The sequence below is a fragment of the Myxocyprinus asiaticus genome, chromosome 39 (genome assembly GCF_019703515.2).
Source record: "Myxocyprinus asiaticus isolate MX2 ecotype Aquarium Trade chromosome 39, UBuf_Myxa_2, whole genome shotgun sequence".
Classification (NCBI taxonomy): Eukaryota; Metazoa; Chordata; class Actinopteri; order Cypriniformes; family Catostomidae; genus Myxocyprinus; species Myxocyprinus asiaticus.
In genome coordinates, this window is record NC_059382.1 from 17,781,238 (window position 1) to 17,790,537 (window position 9,300).

The window sequence follows — 9,300 nt, forward strand, 5'->3', positions numbered from 1 at the left end:
AAGTTTGTTTGAAATCTTTGCAAATTTATTAAAAATTAAAAACGAAAAAAAAAAAAAAAAAAACACATGTACATAAGTATTCACAGCCTTTGCCATGACACTCAAAATTGAGCTCAGGTACACCCTGTTTCCACTGATCATCCTTGAGATGTTTCTACAACTTGACTGGAGTCCACCTGTGGTAAATTCAGTTGATTGGATATGATTTGGAAAGGCACACACCTGTCTATATAAGGTCCCACAGTTAACAGTGCATGTCAGAGCACAAACCAAGCCATGAAGTCCAAGGAATTGTCTGTAGACCTCCAAGACAGGATTGTATCGAGGCACAGATCTGGGGAAGGGTACAGAACATTTTTTGCAGCATTGAAGGTCCCAAATGAGCACAGTGCCCTCCATCATCCATAAATGGAAGAAGTTTGGAACCCCCAGGACTCTTCCTAGAGCTGGCTGCCCGGCCAAACTGAGCGATCGGGGGAGAAGGGCCTTAGTCAGGGAGGTGACCAAGAACCCGACGGTCACTCTGTCAGCGCTCCAGCATTTCTCTGTGGAGAGAGGAGAACCTTCCAGAAGAACAACCATCTCTGCAGCACTCCACCAATCAGGCCTGTATGGTAGAGTGGCCAGACGGAAGCCACTCCTCAGTAAAAGGCACATGACAGCCCGCCTGGAGTTTGCCAAAAGGCACCTGAAGGACTCCCAGTCCATAAGAAACAAATTCTCTGGTCTGATGAAACAAAGATTGAACTCTTTGGCCTGAATGGCAAGCGTCATGCCTGGAGGAAATCAGGCACCGCTCATCTCCTGGCCAATACCATCCCTACAGTGAAGCATGGTGGTGGCAGCATCATGCTGTGCGGATGTTTTTCAGCGGCAGGAACTGGGAGACTAGTCAGGATTGAGGGAAAGATGAATGTAGCAATGTACAGAGACTTCCTTGATGAAAACCTGCTCCAGAGCGCTCTGGACCTCAGACTGGGGGCGAAGGTTCATCTTCCAACAGAACAACGGCCCCAAGCACACAGCCAAGATAACAAGGGAGTTGCAACGGGACAACTCAGTGAATGTCCTTGAGTGGCCCAGCCAGAGCCCAGACTTGAACCCGATTGAACATCTCTGGAGAGATCTGAAAATGGCTGTGCACCGACGCTCCCCATCCAACCTGATGGAGCTTGAGAGGTCCTGCAAAGAAGAATGGGAGAAACTGCCCAAAAATAGGTGTGCCAAGCTTGTAGCATCATACTCAAAGACTTGAGGCTGTAATTGGTGCCAAAGGTGCTTCAACAAAGTATTGAGCAAAGGCTGTGAATACTTATGTACATGTGTTGTTGTCGTGTGTGTGTGTGTGTGTGTGTGTGTGTGTGTGTGTGTGTGTGTGTGTGTGTGTGTTTTTTATTTAATAAATTTGCAAAGATTTCAAACTTCTATCACGTTGTCATTATGGGGTATTGTTTGTAGAATTGAGGAAAATTAATTTAATCCATTTTGGAAGAAGGCTGTAACATAACAAAATGTGGAAAAAGTGAAGTGCTGTGAATACTTTCCGGATGCACTGTATAATAGTAGATTTGACGTAATAGCCAATTACATGCTTTGATGTGATAACGTGAGCAACAAACAATTTTACAGTAACAAGAAAGCAAACAAGGCAAGGAAAAACATTTGGCTTCTCTAAATATAAATAACAATTTAACCGTTACAAACAGTACTTGTCTATACCTAAGCATAGAAATATAAGGATAAGACCTCCAAAGGCCAAAACCATAATGTGTATTCCCGTCCTAACGACAATCATTCCAGTTGCCTGAAACCGCCAAACAAGCAAATGTAGGCCACTTTCTTTTTCGTTTTACAGCAGCTGCCACTGAAATACTCTTCGTGGCTGTTCACGCAATAAATCATTGACCGCATGATGGCGCTAGAGAAACAGCGGGCAGAACATGTGGTTGAGTTCTTTCTCTCCCTCCGTCTGACGTTGACGCGGAAGCACGCGCACGTTCTACATTTGAAAACTTGGAAGGAATTTTTACAAAAATGTAAAAGTGATATTGAAATAAAATGCTCTTTCTGCAAAAGTTCTACTGAAACCATTTTTCATATGTGTTGGTCCTGCCAAGATACACAAAGTTTCTGAAAAGATGTTGAGAGAAGTATGTGATATTAGGTTATTGTATTAAGAACCATTGCTCAAAGGATGTTGGTTTCATTATAAATTTTATTTTATTTTTATGTAAATTTCATATCCATAAATGTAAATTCACAAATGGCAAACCCAATTTTACAGTGCTTAAGAAGGAGATTAAAATGTGCATTGATGTTATGTCAAAATCTAAAAATAGCAAAGCAATTAAAACAACTGCAATATGTTCTTCGTTTAATATTTTCATATAAAAAGTATCTATTTATGCTTATTCAACAATATATAGATATGTACCCTCTCTGTGTTTTTCTTTTTTTATAATCTCTATTGTATTGTGAAGCATGTGATATGTTTCTCTGTTGCAATATGGTAATTAATCTTGTACATGTTATTTGTTGATAATAAAGCATTATATATAAAAAATAAAAATAATAAATTTTAACTTTAAAAAAAAAAAAAAAAAACTTACAAGGGGAACGCATGAAGCTTTGCCCGTGTGATTTATAATTAGTTTGTCTCAGTGGACATGAGTTACTTCAGCTGGTGACATTTATTTGCAAGTAAAGCAATTATGGACCATGGTAATAGTCTCCTAAAGCCTGCAATACATGTATATTATGTACATCTATGGCTTACTTGGAGTTTGGAAGCTTTACTTTGCTTGAAAGAGATCCCACATTTCTGTTACAGGTTTTCAGTTGTAACAATAACTAGTAACTGGTATTTTGGCTATAACTCATTACCATGGTATTTTTTTTTTTTTTTTTTATGTTTCTCATGATCTTAAAACCTTTTGATCTGTAAATTCTTGAAATTTGCTTTGGAGACAAATATAATTTGTGCCCACCTATGAATTTATTTACAAAACCATTTGAGAGTGCTGTAATCTAGGCTAAAAGAGGCTACTTTGAAGCTAAAATATATGATTGTTCTTTATTTTGGTCACTACATAATTCACACTTCTATTTGTGTTATTTTATAGTTTTGATGACTTCACTAGTTGGGCTGGGTATTGATACAGATTTCTTGATTCGATTGTGTTGCATAAGCTCACTATTCTATTCCAATTTCGATTCATATGTTATATTTCAGTTATAATGTCCACTTTGCTTACATATTAAATAAAACCTAGCTAATGCTGTTAATTATACAGGGGACCTTCTAACTAGGTACATTACGAAAATATAAATTTTATAAGTGATATTTGTTCATTATCATTTTGGTCACATTTTAGCTTTTTGACAATGTACACATCCATGTATTTCATCAATAAATATGATCACATATTGCATATACTGTATATATAATAATAATGAAAAACCAGCACTCGTCTGTAAATGAGTGCATATTAACAAGAGTGGCTTTTTTATCTCATCCGTGCTATGTGTGATGAGAATTAAATGCTTATGTTTTGTTGATTTTGATCAACAATTGACTGTATAGAACAGAAAGGGTATTAAAAGTGAATTGTGTGGATCTTGTCTTTGGACACATTACACGGAATATCAAATCAAACTTTTACTCTCGGCACACCGTGACAGGATGTTGAAGTTCCTAGCCAATATACAGTACTACTCAATTATTAAGTGAAATCTTATTCAGAACATTTACCAGCAAGTGGCTAATCACAGACATTTTTAATAGTTTAGCACGAAATTTGAGCTCGTATGCGAGTTATTTACTTGCATTATAGAGAGTTGCACATTTAGTAAACGATCAATCTTAGGATTTAAGAATCTACAGTTGGAGTCAGAAGTTTACATACACCTTAACCAAATACATTTAAACTCCGTTTTTCACAGTTCCTGACATTTAAGCATAGAAAACATTCCCTGTCTTAGGTCAGTTAGGATCACTATTTTAAGAATGTGAAATGTCAGAATAATAGTAGAGTGAATTATTTATTTCATCTTTTATTTCTTTTCATCACATTCCCATTGGGTCAGATGTTTACATACATTTATTAGTAAACTCAGCAAAAAAAGTAACGTCCTTTCACTTTCAACTGCTTTTATTTTCAGCAAACTTAATGTGTAAATATTTGTATGAACATAAAAAGATTCAACAACTAAGACATAAACTGAACAAGATTCACAGACATGTGACTAAAAGTAACAGTCAGTATCTGGTGTGGCCACCAGCTGCATTAAGTACTGCAGTGCATCTCCTCCTCATGGACTGCACCAGATTTGCCAGTTCTTGCTTTGAGATGTTACCCCACTCTTCCACCAAGGCATTCGCAAGTTCCCGGATATTTCTGGGGGAATGGCCCTAACCCTCACCCTCCGATCCAACAGTTCCCAGACGTGCTCAATGGGATTGAGATCCAGGCTCTTCGCTGGCCATGGCAGAACACTGACATTCCTGTCTTGCAGGAAATCACGCACAGAACGAGCAGTATGGCTGGTGGCATTGTCATGCTGGAGGGTCATGTCAGGATGAGCCTGCAGGAAGGGTACCATATGAGGGAGGAGGATGTCTTCCCTGTAACACACAGTGTTGAGATTGCCTGCAATGACAACAAGCTCAGTCTGATGATGCTGTGACACACCGCCCCAGACCATGACGGACCCTCCACCTCCAAATCAATCCCGCTCCAGAGTACAGGCCTCGGTGTAACGCTCATTCCTTCGATGATAAACATGAGACCTAACATCACCCCTGTTGAGACAAAACCGAGACTTGTCAGTGAAGGGCACTTTTTGACAGTCCTGTTTGGTCCGGTGAGGGTGGGTTTGTGCCCATAGGCGACATTGTTGCCGGTGATGTCTGGTAAGGACCTAACTTACAACAGGCCTACAAGCCCTCAGTCCAGCCTCTCTCAGCCTATTGCAGACAATCTGAGCACTGATGGAAGGAATGTGTGTTCCTGGTGTAACTCGGCAGTTGTTGTTGCCATCCTGTACCTGTCCTGCAGGTGTGACATTCGGATGTACCGATCCTGTGCAGGTGTTGTTACACATGGTCTGCCACTGCGAGGACGATCAGCTGTCCTTCCTGTCTCCCTGTAGCATTGTCTTAGGCGTCTCGCAGTACGGACATTGAAATGTATTGCCCTGGCCACATCTGCAGTCCTCATGCCTCCATGCAGCATGCCTAAGCATGCACATTCATGCAGATGAGCAGGGACCCTGGGCATCTTTCTTTTGGTGTTTTTCAGAGTCAGTAGAAAGGTCTCTTTAGTGTCCTAAGTTTTTATAACTGTGACCTTAATTGTCTCCCGTTTGTAAGCAGTTAGCATCTTAATGACTGTTCCACAGGTGCATGTTCATTAATTGTTTATGGTTCATTGAACAAGCATGGTATACATTGTTTAAATGCTTTACAATAAAGATCTGTAAAGTTATTTGGATTTTTACAAAATTATCTTTAAATACAGTGTTCTGAAAAAGGGACATTTCTTTTTTTGCTGAGTTTTTGGTAGCAATGTCTTTAAATTGTTTAACTTGGGTCAAATGTTTTGGGTAGCCTTCCACAAGCTTCTTACAATAAGTTGCTAGAATTTTGTCCCATTCCTTCAGACAGAACGCACACGCTTTTCAGTTCTGCCCACAAATTCAGATTGAGGTCAGGCCTTTGAAATGGCCACTCCAATACCTTGACTTTGTTGTCCTTAAGCCATTTTGCCACAATTTTGGAGGTATGCTTGGGATCATTATGCCATCTGTTTTGTGAAGTGAACCAGTCCCTCCTGCAGCAAAGCATCCCCACATCATGATGCTGACACCCCCTTGCTTCACAGTTGGGATGGTGTTCTTCAGCTTGAAAGCCTCACCCTTTTTCCTCTAAAAATAACAATGGTCATTATGGCCAAACAGTTACATTTATATTTCATCAGGCCAGAGGACATTTCTCCAAAAAGTAAGATATTTGTCCCCATGTGCACTTGCAAACTGTAATCTGGTTTTTTTATGGCAGTTTTCGAGTCTCCTTCCTTGCTGAGCAGCCTTTCAGGTTATGTCAATGTAGGACTTGTTTTAATGTGAATATAGATACTTGTCCACCTGTTTCCTCCAGCATCTTCATAAGGTCCTTTGCTGTTGTTCTGGGATTGATTTGCACTTTTCACACTAAACTACGTTCATTTCTAGGAGACAGAATGCGTCTCCTTCCTGAACGGTATGATGGCTGCGTGGTACCATGGTGTGTATACTTATACATACTATTGTTTGTACAGATGAACGTGGTAACTTCAGGCATTTGGAAATTGCTCACAAGGATGAACTAGACTTGTGGAGGTCCACAATTTTTTTCTGAGGTCTTGGCTGATTTCTTTTGATTTTTCCATGATGTCAAGCAAAGAGGCACTGAGTTTTAAGGTAGGCCTTAATATACAACCACAGGTACACTTCCAATTATCCTATCAGAAGCTAATTGGCTAATTGCTTAAAGGCTTGACATCATTTTCTGGAATTTTCCAAGCTGCTTAAAGGCACAGTTAACTTAGTGTATGTAAACTTCTGACAAACTGTAACTGTAATATAGTCAATTAAAAGTGAAACAATCTGTCTGTAAACAGTTGTTGGAAAAATTACTCATGTCACGCACAAAGTAGATGTCCTAAATGACTTGCCAAAACTATAGTTTGCTAATATGAAATCTGTGGAGTTAAAATGAGTTTTAATGACTTCAACCTAAATGTATGTAAACTTCTGACTTCAACTGTATCCGCCACTCAATTTTCCATTGCTGCTTAGCTGATTTTTATTTTAGTTTTATGATTGCATAGCTGTATTGCACTTTAGCTTAAGGATTAATCAAGGGTTTAACAAACATGACATTGATTGTAATGATAATAATGCAATAATTAGCACAAGAATGTGTGCCAACTTTCACATCACCAAATGCAGACTAAAGACAAATAGACTTTTATTTCAAGTGAAAATTACAGCAAGCATAAACTCTTATGTGGATCATCTGTGTTAGACAGAAAGTCAGGTACTATCAAAGATGACAAGCAAAGCCCAATGCGACTGTTCAGATATGTCCCATGTTCTCCTTTATTACAGTAGTAAAGCACTGAAATGATGATAGTTCATCTATATATGTATATAATTCCATGCAACAACTATAGAAAGAGAGTATCTTTGGTTAATGTCTGTCTCTGTGCTGTGCTCTCCATGGACACCTGTATTGCATATGTAGTAAGTAAATTGGATACTGTATGTGTCATAGAGTGGATTTAGGACAGGCCACTTAATGTCTCACTCACTTCCCACAGCTTCCTGGCCAAAGCATCGTTCTTAGCCTTTGCCTTCACCTTCTGAACAGCACAGTTGGAGAAATATCTGCCACTGAGGGATTCAGTGCCCTCTTGCAGGGCACAGTGTAAAGTCGTCTGAGCACCGGACTCTACACCCTTAAAGAACAAAGCTCCAATGGGTTTCAGTAGTAACCTCCTGAACATTTTATTAATGTTATGAGTCAACTCAGTGTTGATAACACCTGGTGAATTAAGTGTGGTGGCATAGATGGTTAGGCAATGCAGAATATAGTTTAGAAAATATTAGGGTTCAAATGTAAAACTGTTTGCATAGAAGATAGTGACAAGTGCACATGCGAATTAAATGTTTATATACTAATCTAGCTCTGAAGACGAAGCATGCACAAACTATGGTAAAGACACAAACCTGGATTGAGACTGTAACAGGTCACACTGGTTCCTTGTAGCCTCTTTGCAAGCTCATGTGTGAATAGCACATTGCACTGTTTGCTGTGTGAATATATCCAAAAGACATCCATTCCAGACTCACCCACTCCAAACTCCTTGTTTGTGCGAAGACAGTCAAAGTCAAGGTTACCGAAATTATGTAAATACGAAGACACTGTGACAATGCGGCTCGGTGCACACTCTTTCATTCTGTCCAGCAGCAAGTTAGTCAGGAGGAAATTACCAATATGGTTGACACCAAATATTAGACCAAGACCATCCTCAGTAGTGCCCTGCATATAGACTCCTGAAATAAGGATTTGATATGCATTAAATATAAACTATGGATTTTGATATGAATTATAGATTTGGTATAAAATGTGATGAAATAGCACTGATGGTACAAGCACCACAGTGGTACAGTGTTGAAAAGAGATAAATACCATGTTTGTGAATAACTACCATATAAATATTTAATATGTTATGTGTCAAATAGCTCAAACAATACTATTGTTATCATGTAAAACATGTCCAAAACAAATGGTAATACTTTATGTTAGTCGTGAATAATGGATTAAGTTCGGATATAAGACATAATGATATACTTGTGATATTAAAAATTGTTCAACCTGCATTGTTGATGAGATCCAGTGTTTTCTCTATCTTGAGAAAAATCTCTGCAAAGGCGCACACTGATTTAAGACTGGCCAAATCCAGCTGCACGAACACCACATTTTTACTTCCACTCTCCTGAGTTCAAACAACAAAAGCTCATGACATGCATCTGTAAACAAACATTTAGTAGCTTATATATAAAGGGTCACACGTAAGGAGATTTTATAAAATTTTCTCACTCGTTTTACATCATCAACAGCAGCCGTATTTGATTCCGGCAGGCCAGAATGACTCTTGCGCCTCTCCGCGCTAAATCTACCGCTGTGGCTCTACCGATGCCCGTGTTACAACCTGCACAGAGACACAAAGTGTCACATTAAGCTTGATGAATTCTTATTAAATACTTTTTAAATGTAAAATATGCTCTAAATAATTACATAATAAATGCACGAAACGTTTACCTGTTACGATGACTGTTTTGCCATGTAGTTTCTCTTTGCTTTTACAGCGCGCTCCAAGTATAAAATTACGAAATATCATCAACACCCCAATAACAACACTAGTGAACATCAGAAACTCTGACAATATGAACGAGAAGAATTCCAATCAACCACACCAGCAAAATACAAGTACGGAAGTAACAATCGTGAATATCCAAGCGATTATTCTAAGTTGCGAACTGGACTTCTTTTTTCTAGTATCCTCCAAAATAAACAATGGCATATTAAGGAAACAGTATCGAATTAAAGAAACTGCATAATTAAATGACTAAATTATATTAGTAAACAACAGTACTCGCAAATTTTGTTTGCTTTTAAAAACCGTGGATCAAATCGACATAAGTTCACTGCTGGGGGTAAAAAAAAACAGCTAAAACCAGTTTTAAGCTGTTAGG

General features: G+C 38.7%; 1 pseudogene; it reads right to left on the reverse strand.

Moving 5' to 3' along the window:
* Positions 1-6,992: 6,992 nt before the first annotated feature.
* Positions 6,993-9,193, reverse strand: LOC127430285 (dehydrogenase/reductase SDR family member 13-like; annotated as a pseudogene).
* Positions 9,194-9,300: the final 107 nt, after the last annotated feature.